The 18,388-nt window shown below is 36.0% G+C and overlaps 1 protein-coding gene across 2 annotated transcripts in view; it reads left to right on the top strand.

Moving 5' to 3' along the window:
- Positions 1–216: 216 nt before the first annotated feature.
- GPR63 (G protein-coupled receptor 63) overlaps positions 217–18,388 on the top strand; it is a 46,914-nt gene continuing 28,742 nt past the window's right edge. The window contains exons 1-2 of one of the 2 annotated variants that reach the window (XM_017886780.1): positions 332–420; positions 11,505–11,559. The gene's annotated coding sequence lies outside the window, so the exon portion shown is untranslated. Of the gene's footprint in view, positions 421–11,504; positions 11,560–18,388 lie in introns of both variants that reach the window. The other variant, XM_017886779.1, reaches the window with a different exon arrangement.

Below are 18,388 nucleotides of genomic sequence, written 5' to 3'. Positions count from 1 at the left end.
CCGCCCTAGGGCAGCTCGGGCGTGGCCTCCCGGGAACTCCCAGGCTCTACTTGCCTCCTCCCTCTTTACTGGCCTCCTCCCTCTTTCTCCTCTCCTCCCACTCACCTCGCGGTCTAAAACCGGGGCCGGCGCCTTTAAGAGGGAGCGTTGGTTACCCTGGGGGCGGGAACCCCTCGGTAGCTCGCGAGGCGGCGGCGCTCGTCCGCGATGCTCCTCACTTTCAGCTCCAGCTCCCGCCACCGCCGCCTCTATCGCCGCCACCACCTCTTCCTCGTCGTCCTCCTTCCTCCTCCGCCTGGCAGCGTTGTTCTCTGCAGCGGAGGAGAGAAGTGCTATGTCAGGAAAGTTCCGGGAGGGACTACATGGGGCCATGCTCCCTGGGCTCTTCCGCGGGCGCCCGGGCGCTGCTCTTCGCTTGAGGTGAGGCTGGGGGTCTCCGGCTCGCGGGACAGGTAGCCGCCCAGGGCGGGGAGCGCTTGCATCCGCTGCGCTGGGCAGGGCGTGCGGTTTGGCAGTGTGCGTGGGGGAAATGAGGCTGGGGAGACCGAAGTTGTGCCAGAGAAGCTTGGGTTTTCGGGAGGATTTTTGCAGCTGGACTGGAGTTATTTCGGCCGGCGCCACACGGTGGGGGCCCGGCCGGGACTCGGTTTCTCCCGGGCCGCCTGCCCCCCTCCCCTGCCCGTCTGAGCGGTTAGGCCTTCTAGGAAAACGGTCGCCTGCTGAGGTGCACCCCGCGCCGGCTCCTTCCCTGCTGGGCTGTTCTGGTCGAGAATTCAGTGCTGGGAGTAGGAGGAAGGAGATGGGCTCCACTTGAACTTTTACACGGTGGTCTCGCTGCTTGAGCGCTGAAATTTACCTTGTTGGCGGGAGCAAAAGGTCCCTTCGCGCTCCAACAGTTAAACGAGAGGTTCCCTCTTCCATGTGGTTCATTCTGCAGCGCTGTGTGTGTTGGCTGATTTTCAGCGTCGCCCTGATTTCAGTCTTCTCTCCTCTGCCTCTTTTCGGAAACATTCTTCTTTTTAATAATAAAATATTCGTGGAGGCTCAGAGTGCTTAAAAAAAAAACCCAACAACATATCTTTATGAAAATTTCCCCCAGGGCTATCCCAAATTTTCATTGATTGTTTAGTCTTTGATGAAATGTTTAGACTCAGTCTCGACACTTAGGGAATACAGGCATCCCTGTAGTAGCATGCAGGTGTTTTTTTTTTTTTTTTTTTTTGAGACGGAGTTGCCCAGGCTGGAGTGCAGTGGCCGGATCCCAGCTCACTGCAAGCTCCGCCCCCCAGGTTTCATTCTCCTGCCTCAGCCTGCTGAGTAGCTGGGACCACAGGCGTCCGCCACCTCGCGCGGCCAGTTTTTTGTATTTTTTTTTTTAGTAGAGACGGGGTTTCACTGTGTTAGCCAGGATGGTCCCGATCTCCTGACCTCGTGATCCGCCCGTCTCGCATGCAGGTTTTTAGTGAGGTAGGATGAAGTTTAAACCATATGTTTTTTAAAATAGGATTTATCTTTGTTTGTTGGTGAGCTTGTTTTTCATTATGTGTTGGATTAAGAAGCCTTCAACCAGTTCTAGGAGTAGTGTTTCTAAGAATCATGGATAGAACCTCATGTTTCTTGCATAAGCTGATACTGCTTCAGACATTCTAATCTATGGACGAGGTATGTAATACGTGTTTCGTTTGATGAAACCTAACATAAAAGTACATTTATCGCAGACGTGGTTAAGTTTTTTTTTTTTTCCCCACATGTCCTGTAGGTAAAGGAAGCCCCATTTTCTCACACCCCCAGGTCTCTGCCGCACCTCTATTCCTGTTTGCCTTATTCACTCTCATTGCCAACTACAAATCGAAGATGAAGTCCCTATGTTTTGTAAAGTGTTGCATAGCCAAAATGTTAGTGACATAATTGATTACATCAATTATGAACATCCAGATCATTTTGAACAATAAAAACAGAATGTGGGAGCTTAAATAAAAGAGTGCCTTGAAGTATTTCTGGTATATGCGTTACATACGATTTTGTGTGTGAGAAGTATACTATCAAGGCAGACAGGGGATAGTGTAGGAAACATACTGTTTGCAGTGGGAAGTTTTCGAAGAAAATCGTCCCAGAATCACTATTAATACTGTCAAATTTTGTTTGGGATATAGATTTCTCATCTCCAAGTACAATTTTGTCACTTTGCTGTAAAATATACCAGTACCGAAACTGAAAAAAAAGAAAACAACTCACCGTCTCAAGCATTTTCTGAAAATTTTCAGCAAACCGAGCATTCTTGGAGAAAATTTGCTTAGGAAAAATAAATATAACTAAAACCCCAATGTAGTTACTATTTTACCTTAAGTTTGCTGGACTACAAACAAGAAAGTAAGAATTTAGTGTTCTTAGGTGGATGTGACTTAGTTTCTAGAGTTATTTGAGCACCTTGAGATTTTGTATATGATTTATTTAATTTGGGATGATTGTTTTGTGAATGAGTCTTTTGGAAATGATACACACACGTGGATTTATATATGTATATATCCATATCACACATATACCTATATTTTTGTATCCATACTATATATAGTATAATTATATATACCATATCTATATATACTATTGAATATATAAAAATCACGAAAACCATTTAGGGACCTAATAATACATGTGCACCAAGAACAGCAGGTCTAAAAGATCAGCTAAAAATAGTTATTGCTAGGGCTTGTCATCTTTTCAGCATTTTAGTCAATATCAGTTAAGTTAAATATGTTTTCAATATGTTCTTGAACTCTTAACAAGGCTTGGATCAGGGAGCCATATCCTAACCACATTTATCTATTGAAATAGATTGAATTGCCCCACCAATGGATAATTGAACCAGGCATTTCTTAAACTTCAATAGGTAAATTCTAGGTAAAATTTAGTTTGTCAATATAGTGTTTTCTTTTTTTAGCACTTCAAAAATAACCTTTAGGACATTCTTCATAGGTCTGGGATTTAGAGAGTATGTCTCAAAGGCATGAGAGGCAAACCTTGGGGAAGTTCTGGTACTCCAAATTTGTGAAGTGATGTCTTAAGCGCTTGATTTGATGGATCCATTAATGCTTGGAAGCATTATGTAGGAAACATACTGTTTGCAGTGGGAAGTTTTCGAAGAAAATCGTCCCAGAATCACTATTAATACTGTCAAATTTTGTTTGGGATATAGATTTCTCTATAGGTAATCTATATTTACTGTAATCTATATTTACGGTAATCTATATAAAATATACTGGTATATTTTACAGCAAAGTGACAAAATTGTACTTGGAGATGAGAAATCTATATCCCAAACAAAATGGAGATGGACCCATTAATGCTTGGAAGAACAATATGTGTAAATACAATATGTATAAATACATGCTCTAGTTACTGCAAGCAAAACTATTTCATTCACCTTTGGTATATTTGTTACCACATTTCACAGCTGAAGCTGCTACATTTCAGCATATGTATGAAAATTAGAAATGAAATGAAATAATCTATTAGGCTGTTTTTTTTCTTTAATGTGCTAGCTGTTTACCAGAAATGTGTTTATATTTGCTGCAAATGACCTTTACTTTGTTGCAGGTGGCAGTTTTTCCTTTTTTTGCAACTATGACATATGTATATTTAGGATGAATTCTTAGTGTTTACTTGAAAACATATTAATGAGTTTCACAGAGTTTATGTTGTATTTCCTCACCTTTTGAAACATAACATATGACATGTTTGACTATGAGCCTGAGATCATAGACCTTCAGAGGTGATGTGATCCTGGTCAGTTATAGTTTCAATTTCCTGGGAATTTTCTGTTTAAGGTTAGATGTGCCCTTAATTTGAACTAGATGATCCACAAAATAGGTACTTTTGCAACCACAAAATAGGAGAACATTCCAAATGATTTGAAGTGTGGGCAGCCCAGCATGCTTTAGTATTTGGTTGGCTTGAGGCAGTGTGCCATGCTTGTAAAAATGGTTTCCGAAGCTGACAGCAAGCAGTTTCAGGCTTTGAATTTGACACATAGAATAAAATGCATTCTAACCTCTGCACCAGTAAATATGGACAAGATTTATATTCATTGCTGTTTGTATGACGGAAGATTCAGAAAACTCTAGCATGCAACTCTAGCTTAATATACAGGAAAGCTCACTCATGTTTGTTATAAACATAATGAAGAGTTAGAAAAGTTGCATTTTAACACAGCTCTCAGGTCTTGGGGAATAGATGGTATATTTGCAGGTATGGGGGTAATCTTGCGGTTACCTATTGAAATTAATAATAGGATTATTATTATCAGCATTTCCTTTGAGTGATATGCTAAAGAATTACATCTTCCCAGATCCGATTTAGATTAAAAACACCCCCAGCCAGATACTGTACCAATCACCTGGCATACATATTAATTGATTCTTAGATCTTTTTCAAATTCTTAGATCATTTTCAATTTAAACCTTTATGTGTTATTATAGTTATAAGCTTTACATACCTTTTAGGGTTTTTGAGCAAAGCTTCTTGGTTAACTTCTTTCTCTCAATTGACTTAGCTCACTCTGTGTTATTAAAGTGTTTGAAAAATATTTAAGGTAAATTCTTTTCTGTGGAAACTTCTAAGGATCTGCCTTGGGGAGGCTGGTGCAGAAGGGACATGATTCTGTATTCTAGCTGTTACCTTTCTCCTAAAGTGAGGCATCTTTACATCTTCTTACTTTATACAATAACAATATAAAACAAAACGAAAACAAATGCGTAGGTAACTTTAGAGAGAGAACATTTGTAGGCATTTAAAGAAGCCTGAAGTTTAGATCAGAGTAAGTTTCAACTGAAAATTATGTAAGAATCAATTAAATCTATCCCATATGTTTGGTATGGTATTTGGCTGAGGCCGTCTGGTGCAGGATTTTTTGCTCTAAGTTGATCCTGGGAGGATGTGGATACAAAGGGAGTTGGGTGTAGGCATAACATCCATTGTCTTCCAGAGAGTAAAAAGGTTCAGATAAATGTGCTTTTGTAGTAAGATCCATTCTTTTCATCATTTTAACCTACTCCATTTCCCTTGTATTTGAAGCACACAGTCTTCCTACTCCATTTTGATTAACCCTGCATAAACCATGATACCTTCTAAAGTTTCACACTGTCTAGCACTAGCAGAAAGTCTCTTCTCTCAGCTTGTTCCCACCCAGCACTTCTTCAGATGTTTTTTCTTCTTTTGCGTTATTCATTTCTTGAATGATAGGAGATTTGAATATAAGTTGAGTATCAAGTTTCTCCATTTTCTATAAATTACATAAATTTGCACCCACTTACAGGTTTGGTAATGTTGGGAACTTCTCATTTTTGTTTCTATAGTTCATGTATAGTTACTATTTCAAGGTTTCAAATCTGTTTTTTTTTTTTTTAACTTTTATTTAAGTTCAGGGGTATAAGTGCAGGTTTGTTACATAGGTAAACTTATGCTGTGGGGCTTTGTTGTACAGATTATTTCATCACCCAAGTGTTAAGCCTTGTACCCATTGTTTTTCCTGATCCTCTCCCTCCTCCTACCCTCTACTTTCATGATATAATAGATTTTTTTCTTCTTTTAGAAGTTATTCTTGTTCATTATAGGAAATTTAGAGGCCAGGCATGGCCACTCATGCCTGTAATCCCAGAACTTTGGGAGGCCGAGGTGGGAGGATTCTTTGATCCCAGGAGTTGGAGACCAGCCTGGGAAATGTAAGGAGACCCTGTCTCTCCAAAAAGTAAAAAAAAAAAAAAAAAAAAAGTTAGCCAGGTAAGAGTGGCACACGGCTGTGGTCCCAACTACTTGCGAAGCTAAAATGAGAGGATCACTTGAGCCCTGGAAGTTGAGGCTGCAGTGAGCCATGATCATACCATTGCACTCCAGCCAGGACAACAGAGAAAGACCCTCTCTTCAAAAATAAAAAAGAAAAGAAAATTTAGAAAATCCAGACAAGCAAAAAGAAAAGAAAAGAAGAATTACACCCAGTGATAACTATTATTAGTATTTTGGTATCTATTTTTATATACATATAGAAAAATACTATGATATTTTAATTTCTAAAAATGGCCCTTAGTGTATATCTATTGCTTTGTAATTTTCACATAAAGATGAACCACTTCCCTTGTCATGGAATGATCTGTAACATTTTAAATTCTGAATAATATTATTCTATGGATGTATCATAATTTATTGGGGATATAATTTTTTTTCTTCAGCTATACAGTAATGACTATCTTACAGCTCAATTTTTTATATTTATGTATTTATTTATTTTGTGATGGAGTCTCACTGTGTTGCCCAGGCTGCAATGCAGTGGCGCGATCTCAGCTCACAGAATCAAGGGATTCTCATGCTTCAGCCTCNTATTTTGGTATCTATTTTATATACATATAGAAAATACTATGATATTTTAATTTCTAAAATGGCCCTTAGTGTATATCTATTGCTTTGTAATTTTCACATAAAGATGAACCACTTCCCTTGTCATGGAATGATCTGTAACATTTTAAATTCTGAATAATATTATTCTATGGATGTATCATAATTTATTGGGGATATAATTTTTTTTCTTCAGCTATACAGTAATGACTATCTTACAGCTCAATTTTTTATATTTATGTATTTATTTATTTTGTGATGGAGTCTCACTGTGTTGCCCAGGCTGCAATGCAGTGGCGCGATCTCAGCTCACAGAATCAAGGGATTCTCATGCTTCAGCCTCCTGAGTAGCTGGGATTACTGGTGTCCACCACCATGCCTGGCTAATTTTTGTATTTTTTGTAGAGACGGGGTTTTCACCATGTTGGTTAGGCTGGTGTTGAACTGACCTCTAGTGATCCGCCCGCCTCAGCCTCCCAAAGTGCTGGGATTACAGGTGTGAACCACTGTGCCTTGCTATAGCTCAATTTTTATATGCATCTATGGTTATTCCCTTTGGGTAAAGCCCTAGATGTAGAATTTTTGGGGAGGAATAAAAGGGCATTTATATTTTTCATTGCCCTCAAGGCACTTTATTATTCCCAATATAAAATCTGTAGAGCTAATCATTGTCTTCCCTGTTTATCTTCTACAGTTTTGTGTGTGTGTGTGTGTGTGTGTGTGTGTGTTTGGTAAGTGTAATATGAAAGAGTCAAATCAGATAGGGTTTGAACCCAGACCTGATTGCTTTTTCCAAATGAAGTAACCCTAGTTGTTTATAGAGATTTAGCCTCAATCCCAAACCATTCATGAGTGCTCAGTTATAACTATAAATGTTACCTCCAGCTAAACAGGTACAGTAGTTGAGTATGCCGTGAGAATGCTGTCCCTTTTTCAATTTCAGTTGACTGTATTGCCAGCTGCCCTCTTGCCCACACATATTGATACATAATTGTGGAACGATAGAGTGAATGAATGTCATTTTCTGTATAGTCATCTCTAAAATGTAAAAATATTCTGTTTTCTGCACTTTCTGCCAACTCCTGGACTCTTAACATTTAAAATAAATTTGAAAGGTTTAAATTTACAAAATTTAGCCTTGAGCTGTGTGTGTATGTGTATGTGCATGTGTTGTTTACATCTATATTTTATCTATATATTTGTATCTTTCTTTCTTTCTGTCAATAATATGAAACTTCTTCTTAGCCAGAAATTACCTTTTGAAATCAGTTGAGTATCACTCTGGCTACTACAGAAGCATGTGGTCACTTCTAGGAACAAAACTAGAGCTATAAAATGAGCAAAAGTCAGGAAAAGATAGAAACTTAAACACTGACGGCTAAATGTAGAGAGAAATTCTCCCTTTTATTTTTGAAACTAAATTATCTTTCGCTATCAAACATGATCCGAGTGAATGCAGTTATATTTGCATTTTTCATTTTTAGAATTTGGTTCTGAATGTAGAAGGTAAACACGTGTACTCCCAAACATGCTTTCTGGGACAGTTACTGTTTTCCAGACATTATTTTCTTCATTGTGGAATAGTTGCCTTTCTTCCTTTCTCTAAGTCAGGCTTAGGTTATCTGTTCCCTTGATACCTGGTGCTTACCTCTGTTTTAGCACTTGGGTAAGTGCTAAATACATCTTTTTTTGTTGTTTAGATAAGTATCATTTTCCTTTTTACTATCTCAAATAACAGGAACTATATTTTCAGTGTGGAATGTAACAGACATTAATAGGTTAAACAGGTAAATTTTTTTTCGTGAGATCTTGTGGATGTTCACTGTTTATAGGAAAGTTCAGAATATCCTTTAGAGACTGATTTTGCCATGTTATTTTTAAAGAGTATTTATTGTGAAGCACATTGTACATTTAAAATTGCATAAATCATATCTTTAAGTTTAAAAAATTGAATACTCATGGACTTACTACTAAAGTTAAGAAATATACCTAGCATTCCTCTGTCTACTCATTCCTCACATGGAGGCAACTCTTGCTTTATCAACTCTCTTTGTGTGGTTATTTTTGGCCTTTACATAAAGGGAATTTTACTACTGTAAATATACTTTTATGCTTGCTTCATTTGCTCATTGTTATATTTTTTAAGATTCATCAGTGTTGTTTGTAGCTGTAATTTTTTTTTGTTGTTTAATTTATTGTATATAATATATGATATATAGTAGAGATGATCAGCAAAGCCAAAAGTTGCTTCTTTGAAAATATTTATATATTTGTTTCTAACATATTCGGTTTTACTCTTTTGTTTCCATGTTTTTAGGTTTATTCCTGCCTTTATTCTAATTTTTTAGGTTGAGTGCTTAGCTCAGTTTTGAGTCTTGCTTTTTCAGAGTGTAAATTTCTCTTGAATCATCACTTTAGCTGCTTATCAGAATTTTTTTATGTTTTCATACAGTTCTAAGTATTTTCTTTGTTTTTAAGACAGGTTCTTGTTCTTTTGGCCAGGCTGGAGTGCAGTGGTGTGATCATGGCTCACTGTAACCTTGACCTCCTGGTCTTAAACGATCCTCTCACCCCAGTCCCCTGAATAACTGGGACTACAGGTGCATGCCACTATGCCTGGCTAATTTTTTTTATTTTTATTTTTTGTAGAGATGAGGTCTCACTATGTTGCTCAGGCTGGTCTTGAACTCATGGGCTCAAGCCATCTTCCCATTTTAGCTTCCCAAAGTGTGGGGATTCCAGGAATCAGCCACTGTGTCTGTCCTAAGTATTTTCTATGATTTCTTTAATCCATGAGTTAATGAGCATCATGTTTCCTAATTTCTAAGCATATTTTATTGTGGTTGTAGGTGATCTCTAAACTCTTTGTGACATGGTCAGAGGATGTGGTCTGTATCTTACCAGTTCTTTGATTCTTGTCAAGGTTAGCTCCATGGACAATGGCAAGTCTTCTCTACAAATAAGTGTTCCATGTGTAGCTTTAAAACGATGTGTATTCTCTAGTTTCTGGATGCAGTTTCATGTGTTCCATAAGATGAAAATTTTAAATGTGCTGTTTAAGTCTTTATCCTTCTTGATGTTTTAATCTACTTGATCATTTAATTACTGAGAGATTATAATTATGGATTTATTATTTTCATCTGGTTAATTCACCTTTTACTTTATATGTTTTGAGGTTTATTATTAGATGCATACAAGTTTAGATTTTAAATATTTTGTGGGAAATTAACCCTTTTGTCATATGTCATACCTTCTGTATCTCTAATAGTATAATTTGAATTAAAGTCTCTTTTTCTTTGATAGTAATAAAATGATATAGAGTCCCCTATAGATTATGATGGGCCTGACACACCTTTCCCTACTTGCTGGCTTTGATGTTGGATCTATATCCTTATGATTTTAGATGTGTCTCTTGTAAATAGCATATGGCTTTGCTTTTAACTGGAGAGTTCAGAATGAAGAGTGACTTGGATTTATTTATCATATTATTATGTATTTTCTATTCTGCTTTTTCGTTGTCTTCTTTCCTGTCTTGCCTTCTTTTAGATAGACTGACCCCCTGCCCCACTTTTTTTTTTTTTTTTTTTTTTACTATTTTTATTTATTTGGGGGGTCAGGAGATTGGCTATAAGTTCTACATCTATTATTTTAGTGATTACCCAGACAATTTTAATATATTCTCATCTTTATCTAGTCTAAAGTTAATATCCTTGCCTTCTATTACGGAATTGAATTGTATCCCCCAAAATTCATATGCTGAAGCCCTAATCCTCAATATGACTATATTTGGAGATAGGGCCTATAGGGAGGTAATGAAGATTAAATGAGATTATAAGGGTGGGGCCATGATCCAGTAAGATCTCTGTGGAGATACAGAGATCTCTCTCTTCCCTCTGCATACAGAGGGAAGGCCATGTAAGATCATACATGTCTACCAACCAGGAAGAGAGGCCTCACCAGAAATGCATCCAGATAGTACCTTGATCTTAGACTTCTAGCCCCCAGAACTGTGAGAAAATAAATTTCTATTGTTCAAGCCACCCAGTCTGTGACATTTCATTTCTTTGGAATTGTTTAACTCTTATAATACCTTCCTCCAACTTACATGTCGTTGTTGTTGAGTATTTTAGTTCTAGCCTTTTTTTTCTCTCTCAAGTTAGAAATTACGTTTATTGCTTTATACAGTGTCTGTTATATTTAGCCATTTATTCATTAATGTCTTTCCACCCAGTTTGTTCTTCTCTATCAGACCTTCTATCTGGGATCATTTCTCTTTTGCCTGACATATCCTTTAATTTTCCTTTGTTGAATGAGTGTGTGTATGTGTGAAAGAGAGAAGGAGAGGGAGAGAGAGAGAGATTTTGTTTGTGACAATCCTTTTAATTTAATTTGCTGAAAGGAAGTATCAAAATATCATTTTATTGTCTTCTGAATTTTATTATCGTTGAGAATTAAGCAGTCAAGCTCATTTTTCTCTTTGTAAGGGAACCTATCTTTCCAAACTCTGGTTCCTTCTAAGATCTTTTGAAGATGCTCTCTTTCTCCTTAAAGATATTATCTCTCTCTATTCTGAATTTTGATCTGATGTTTTGGGTATGAATTTTAACATATTTGGCATTAGATAGACTACATTGAGGACTGGCATTTTTCAGGAATTCTGGAAACCTATTTACAATCCTTTTGAATATTTTCTCATTAATTTTATGATCTCCTTCTGGAACTCCAATTCCATGTCTGGTAGACTTTCTATGTTTTTCTTCCTTAGTTCATCTCTTTTATCTCTTACCTTTAATTGTTTTCGCTTGATTGTATTTGGAAAAATTTCCTATATAAACTTATTCCTAAATAAACTTGCAGTTTATTTACTTCAACTGTATCTAATATGCCACTTTGTCGATTTAGTTTTTAATATCAGTTATAGTTTTCATATGTAGAACTTTATTTGCAAGTCTGCTTGTCTTCTGGTCATAATTCTAACCAGTTATTATTTTTATATTCCTTGTCTAATAATTTTATAACTGAAGTCTTTTGTGAGTTTGTCTTTTTTTCCCCTTGCTCTTAATCTCTCATCTTACTTTATTTTGAGGTTTTTTGTGATTTTTTTTTTTTTTTTTTTTAAGGCTGTGTTCACTTGCCTTGGAATTTTGCGGTAATTATTTCAGGCCTGTGTTGAAGGTGAGTTCCTCCAGAGGGGAAATATATTTCCTATTGCCTGCTAGCTTGGGTGGTGTACTGACTTCGGCACATTTTAAATTAGATTTCTGTTTGATGATGCCTTGTTTCTTAAAATGTACCTTGAGGTTACAGATCTTTTGGGAGAGATTATTTTCTTTTTTCCATGATGTACTTTGTTCATGTAATAAAATATAATTTTAATTTCTGTTTCCTTTGACATGGTAGAGTTTATTTTTTGTTCACTTTTTCCCTAGCAAATATTGGTCCCATGAAGTCCCTGGTTGCCATTGAGGTATTCTGACAAATACTCTAATTCTATAATTGCAACTCAAATGATTTTTAAAGATACTATTTTATTTCTGAGATCATAAACATGTATAAAATAGAATATCTTTGTTATTCAGATTAATAAGCAGACCTTAACTAATCTTACTGTAGAGCATTTGCTTTTGAAAAGAAAAGCAGACATTAATGTATTACAATATGATAGCAAAATACCTTTCTCTTTTAATTTCAATTTTAATTTGACATTTTTCTCTGTTAATAAATTAGAAATTTCTGTATATAATGTTATTGTCAGCATTTTCTGTTCTTCAGTCCCAAACTTCATTTTGTTTACAGTCATGTAGTATTTAGTTTTGTATTTTGTTTTTTAGAAAGTTATTACCAGCTCCTTGTTTTAAATTTGGTTTCATCTTCCAGCTGGAAAGACATTGCCAGTCACATTTAGCTTTCTGTTCCTTCATATGTCTAGGCTTTGCCTTTAAAATGGTAGTAGCTGCAGTTAAAAAGCCATCCATGGTTCACAGATTCCTTACTTATATTCTCAAAAGCAAGTTAAAGATGGCAAACTGCAGGGTTCTTCTGGGTACTTCACTTTTAAAAAGGAACAGTTATTTTATGCTTATTTGAAATGGTACATCTTGGTAAACATTTTAAAGTAATGTTTGTTTTATTCTTTTATTTTTTATTTTTTAGTTTTATAACATCTTCAAATTTTTACTTTTAATCCTACATGATATAGTGATGTGGATGCAACCTTGGTTATGATGGACAGTTAGTTACTAGAAAGGTTGAAGAACTTCAGCATTATATCTCTCAATACTCAGTTGCTGTACGTTAGCAGTAAAAGCAGATATAGTAGCAAATGAAACTGAAGAAATTTTAAAAAAAAGACTAAGGTAATTAGCTTGATTATCTTTGGAGAATGATTCCATTCATCAGGTGATGATGGAATAAAATTAAGCTTCCATGTCATAAAATTAAGCTTTTACTATTTTCTGTGCTGTTTTTACATTTTCAGTTTTAAAGTTTATCTTTTTGTCCTTTTACTTTTCCTCACCTTGAGTAAATAGGCACCAAAATGGAAATAATCTTTGAAGCGTACATAATAGAATCTCACTTTGGTAAGATCTTTGCTCATATCTAGATTCTGGGTTGGAATAAACTTCCTGCAAACAGTCCCTCTAGTAGCTATTTTTTTTTTTTTTTAGTAGATAGAAGACCCTCATATCAAAAGCCACATTTTATAAAGAATCCATTTAGTCTGTGGCCCTTGTAGGAGGGAGAATTTTCTTTTTTATCTTATACAAACTTGAGACTTGATCATTTCACTGAATGTTGTTTCCCTTAGACCCTATGTTCAAGTCTGATTTTTTTCCTGCTCAATTCCAGTGTAATAAATATTCTGCATATAAGAATTTTCACATTTGTTTCATCACCTGTTATACAAACTCAGCATTTGGGCCACATTGTTGCAGTGGTTCTTGCCCTAATTGAATATATATTGAGTATACACATACATACACATATACACATCACTTTCTGGTGTTAATCAATCTCTCATGGGCCCTATTTGCTAGGCGAAATAAAATGAGGAGTGAGCATGAGTGAGGTATAATACAAATGGAAAAGCTTTACATAAGTATAAGCAGTGATATTTATAAACAGTATTTCATACTTTTCGTTCTCTGCCTTTGGTTTTAGAGAAAATCCAGGAATTGCATTTCTGACTTTTGTGTGCACAGTTAATGCTGAGCCATTGAATATCCTATGGGCCTTTGGTCTTACCAGTCTTAATATCAGTTGCATCAGCTCTTTGTGATCTTGCAAAGCTTTTACCGGTGCTTTAATCTTTGAGCAGAGAACTAGAAGACCAGTGGCAGGTGTCTTACTGTGTGGGGACAATAACTTGCGACACTATCAGTGGGAAACCCAGTAACAACCAAACACCACAACCTCCCACTGGACCCTTTCTCCCTTGTGACTGTGGTGCATGATGATAAATTGTTCTTTGGTGTTAAGAACACAGCCATTTTATCAATTTGATTTTTTTTTTTCATTTTAAAAGTTCAAAATGAATAGTGCAGATTTTCTTTAAAACATTTTTTTTTGCTAAGTCATATTTTTGGTGGGGAGTGAGCAAGGTTTATGTTGGTAGATGACATACAGTACTTTGAATTTAGAATGATAATTATATAGCCCTTTTACCTGGAGTAGTCCTTTCCAGTTGTTGGTTGCACAGAAAACTTGACTGAATATTAAAATTTAGAAATAGTAGAAATGGGGTTGTTTTAGAGGATTTAGTTTTTTGTTTAGATGAATTCTGCTTTGTAACAGGATTCAGTAGAGTCTTTCAGCTAGGAAGGTTTCAAGAAATATTAAATATTGTTGAATTTAAAATGGTTTGCCAGCAATTTGATTTTAGAAGAAATTTTTTCAGGACCACATGCATATTGTAAAATTTTATCTGTTCTTACAGTGAAAGACATCTGTTTTTGGTCTTTATTTTCTTTCTGCTCTTATTCCTCATGACCTATTCTTTCCCACTCTTTGCCTACCAAACTATAACAAATAAACTATAACTTGAAAACTAAAATATGCTAGTCTTTAGCCTAGTACTTAGAGATTCCTCTTAGTAGATGATACCATACTGTCATAGAGCATGAGCTTTAGAGAGTGTTATAAGAAGACATGGACACATAACTGTTCTGAGGAATGAGTCATTGGGCAATTTCTTCATTGTGTTAACGTCATAGAGTGCGCTTACACAAGCCTAGATGGTATACCCTGCTCTACACCTAGGCTGTATTATGGTGTAGGCTATTGCCTCTGGGCTACAAACCTGTAAAGCATGTTACTGTATTGAATACTGTAGGCAGTTGTAGCACAACTGTTAGCATTTATATATCTAAACATAGGTACAGTAAAAATATGGTGTAAAAGAGAAAAAATGGTACCCCGTATAGAGCACTTACCATGAATGGAGCTTGCAGGATGGAAGGTTATTCTGTCAGTGAGTGGTGAATTAATGTGAAAGTCTGGGATATTAACGTACACCACTGTAGACTTTATAAACACAATATACCTAGGTGACACTAAATTTATTTTTAAAATTTCTTCAATAATATCTTACTGTAAATTTTTTACTTTATACACTTTTAATTTCTTAAAACTTTTTCACTTTTTTGTAATAACATCTTAAAACATGAGTGCATTGTACATTTGTATACATTTTCTTTATATTCTTATTCTATAAGCCTTTTTCTATTAAAATTTTTTTTGTTAACTTTTAAGCTTTTTGTTAACTAAGACACAAACACACAATAACTTAGGCCTACACAGGGCCAATATGACTGTCTTCCACCTCTATAGCTTGTCCCACTGGAAAGTCTTCAGGGGCAGTAACACATGGAGCTGTCATCTCCTGTGATAACAATGCCTTCTTCTGGAATACTGAAGGATGTGCTTGAGGCTGTTTTATGTTAACTTTTAGAAATCTTAATAAGTAGTACTCTAAAATAACAATAAAAAATGTACAGTAGTAAATACATAAACCAGTAACATCCTTTATTATGTTTGTTCAGTATTACGTGCTGTATGTGCTAGACTTTTATACAACTGGCAGCACAGGAGGTTCGTTTATGCCATCATCACTACAAACACATGAATATTGTGTTGTACTACAAAGCTGTGATGGCTACGATGTCACTAGGTGATAGGAATTTTTCAGCTCCATTATAATCTTATGAAAGGAATTTTTCAGCTCCATTATAATCTTATAAAACCACTGTCATATAGTGGTCTGCCCTTAGCTAAAATGTCATTAAACAGTACATGACTGTAAATGAGGAATTATGTTTTCACTGTTTTTCACTCTTGTAGCATCCTGAGTTTTTCTTCATAGCACATACATCATGGCATAACCCAGGAGTTACCATGTGAGTAGTGTGAGTCTGATGAACTTGTAAGTTACATAAGATCAGGAGATATATCCAGTTTGTTTCCCATTGTAAGTAGTGCTTAGTCAGAAGATGGTTTAGAGCAGGTGCTTAGCAACTGTTTGTTAAGGGAAGGACGGAAATGTATTTAAAGAAGTGTGTAAGTCAAGTTGAAAAGTATATGCCAAAGATTTATATAGTATACTTGGATAGCGTGGTGGAAGACTGAGTATCAGGGAAAGATGTGCAAGTGAAGGTAAATTCGGTTGGCGCATGATGACGCTGTCAACGTTTCTTTTGTCTTTATCTGGTGGTCGCTTTGAATACTAAAACTGAAGTCTTATTTCATAGATTTTAAAATTCTAAGTATTTTTAGTATGACCTTTAGAACCTTTTCTTCAGAACCTTCCTCAGTTAACTGTAATTATTTTGATCATAGCAGTGAATCAAGGTCAAAACAGATTCGCTGTTATTTTTGAGGATGAGTCAACGTTGCTCTTCACCAATCCTATTTTGAAATGGTGTACGTTAGAGCAGAATGATCTTTATTTCAGTGATGTTTCCCTTGTGTTATTTTCTGGTTTCCCACTCATGAAAAATTTTCATAATTCTATATTTTTCTTTGTGTTCATTATTGGAATTTGCTATGGTAATTCATTACATTTACATAGTGCAGGACCAAAGGACTGAGGATCTATCCTTTGATTTTTTTTTTTTAAGTGTGTGTGTATGGTTGACTGTTGTATATACAATCATGAGGTTATTTGAGGTATCTGATGGTGTTGTGAAGGTCTTCTGATTCTATGTTCTATGAAATTTCTATTATACCCTTGGAAATGAGGTACCTGGTTGATGGGGGAGTGGTAGGGTGGTAGGGTAGGGAGTCTACCAGATGTGTCTGTTATGCCAAGAGATTATGCTTGAACCGTCTCAGATAGTGATGTTATCTGGTGTGGGAAGAAAGAGGAGACCATGGTATATGTATATGTGTCCTTCACTTGTTTTTAGTAGATATCATGTCATATATGGGCTTGGTACATGATTGTTGCCTGAGACCTATTTGTTGAATTGACTTGGCTGGAGCTCTCAGGGATAATCACAGTCAGCAACAAAAAGTATTGTTATGAAAAACAAGTAAGCTAGACTACAGTTGCATCTGGGGATAGAGGAATACTCTTGGCATAGTTGTAGTAGACTATTCCTAGAAAGTTGAGTAAGAAATATGTAGAATTCTGACATTGTTTAAAGTCGTGAAAAGCCAAAAGAAGCTGTACCATTATTTTTTGTTCTGAAAAGAGATATTTGAAAGTCGCTTTTCTGAAATAAAAGGGTAAGTTAGAGGAAGAGAAACAAAGGCATCTTATCAAAAATCACAGCGCAGAATCTTGAAGTGAGAAAGAGCTTTAAACTCAGTTTGAGGTGAGGTATGGAAAAATAGTCATTTGCAAGGATGAAGGAGTAGAATCCTAAATGTCACTGAAGGGTTAGTGTTGTAGAGGATGTGATTTTCTTTTCTGACTTAAGTGAAACTGCTAGTGCATACTTACTGAGCACTATATGTCAACACTTAACATTTGCTGTCTCACTTAGTCCTTGTTATAGCTTCATGAGCTAAACTGCACTATGATCATCTCCATTTTTCTGATGAAAAACCTGAGGTTCAGTAACCTGCCCAGTGACACACAGTTTGTAAATAGCAAGCAGGCACTCTGACCGCTGCCAAGGTGGGCACAATGAGCTTCTGGAGGAAGAGTGTGGAACTGCTCAATAGATAGACTGTAGTTTCCCCGACTGACTTGTTATTCCCTCCAAAGAACACGCCAAAATCATTTGTAGTGGGATGCGGTGAAGAGAGAACCAGCATTTTTAGAAGAAATACCACCAGTATGATGGTATAAACATTTAGTTTTGATTAGATAAACTAATTTTAAGTCATTGGAAATTCGTGCTAGATTTGTGACTATTAAGGAAAAATTAAATGTCTAATTGTGAAGATAGGCATATGCGGTCAGATGAGTACAGAGTTGCTAAGGGAACAGGTTAAAAAAGTGAGTGGCATGCTGAGCTCTACCCAGAAATTCAGTTCAATGCTAAAGCTGGATGAAAAAAAAATTCTAGTGGAATAACATGAAAATAACAAAATAAGCATGCTGTTTTGGCTCGTTTTGCTTTTTTAAAAAAATTACATCGATTCTGAGGGAATATTTGTGGAAACTGGAAAGATGACCTAGAGATTAATATGAAAAGACAAAGACTTTTTTTTAGATTACTAGGTAAGTAATTGCAGGAAATATGGGGTACACTTAAAAGTAGTGACTAGGTAAAGTACCATATTTAAATTTTATTCTTTAGGGGATAACAAAATCCTATTTTCATAAGAAACATGTGCCCTTTACCGATGAGAGTACATTTGTTGCATAATAACAGTAACACTTACCTAACAAGGTACATTTGAGTAGTTCCTCCTGTCACTAGTTTCTAAATGTTTAAATACCTTATTTCGTTTTATCCATGGACAACAGGCATAATGAGATAGACAGGAGAATGCTTATCTTGCTGTCTTAATGTATTTCCTAAGGAACAAAGTTTTTTTTTTTTTTTTTTTTTTT

This window comes from Rhinopithecus bieti, unplaced genomic scaffold (assembly GCF_001698545.2).
Source record: "Rhinopithecus bieti isolate Rb0 unplaced genomic scaffold, ASM169854v2 scaffold_14937, whole genome shotgun sequence".
Taxonomy (NCBI): Eukaryota; Metazoa; Chordata; class Mammalia; order Primates; family Cercopithecidae; genus Rhinopithecus; species Rhinopithecus bieti.
The sequence above is the reverse complement of the archived record's forward strand: the minus strand, read 5'-3'. Positions and strand labels throughout refer to the sequence as shown.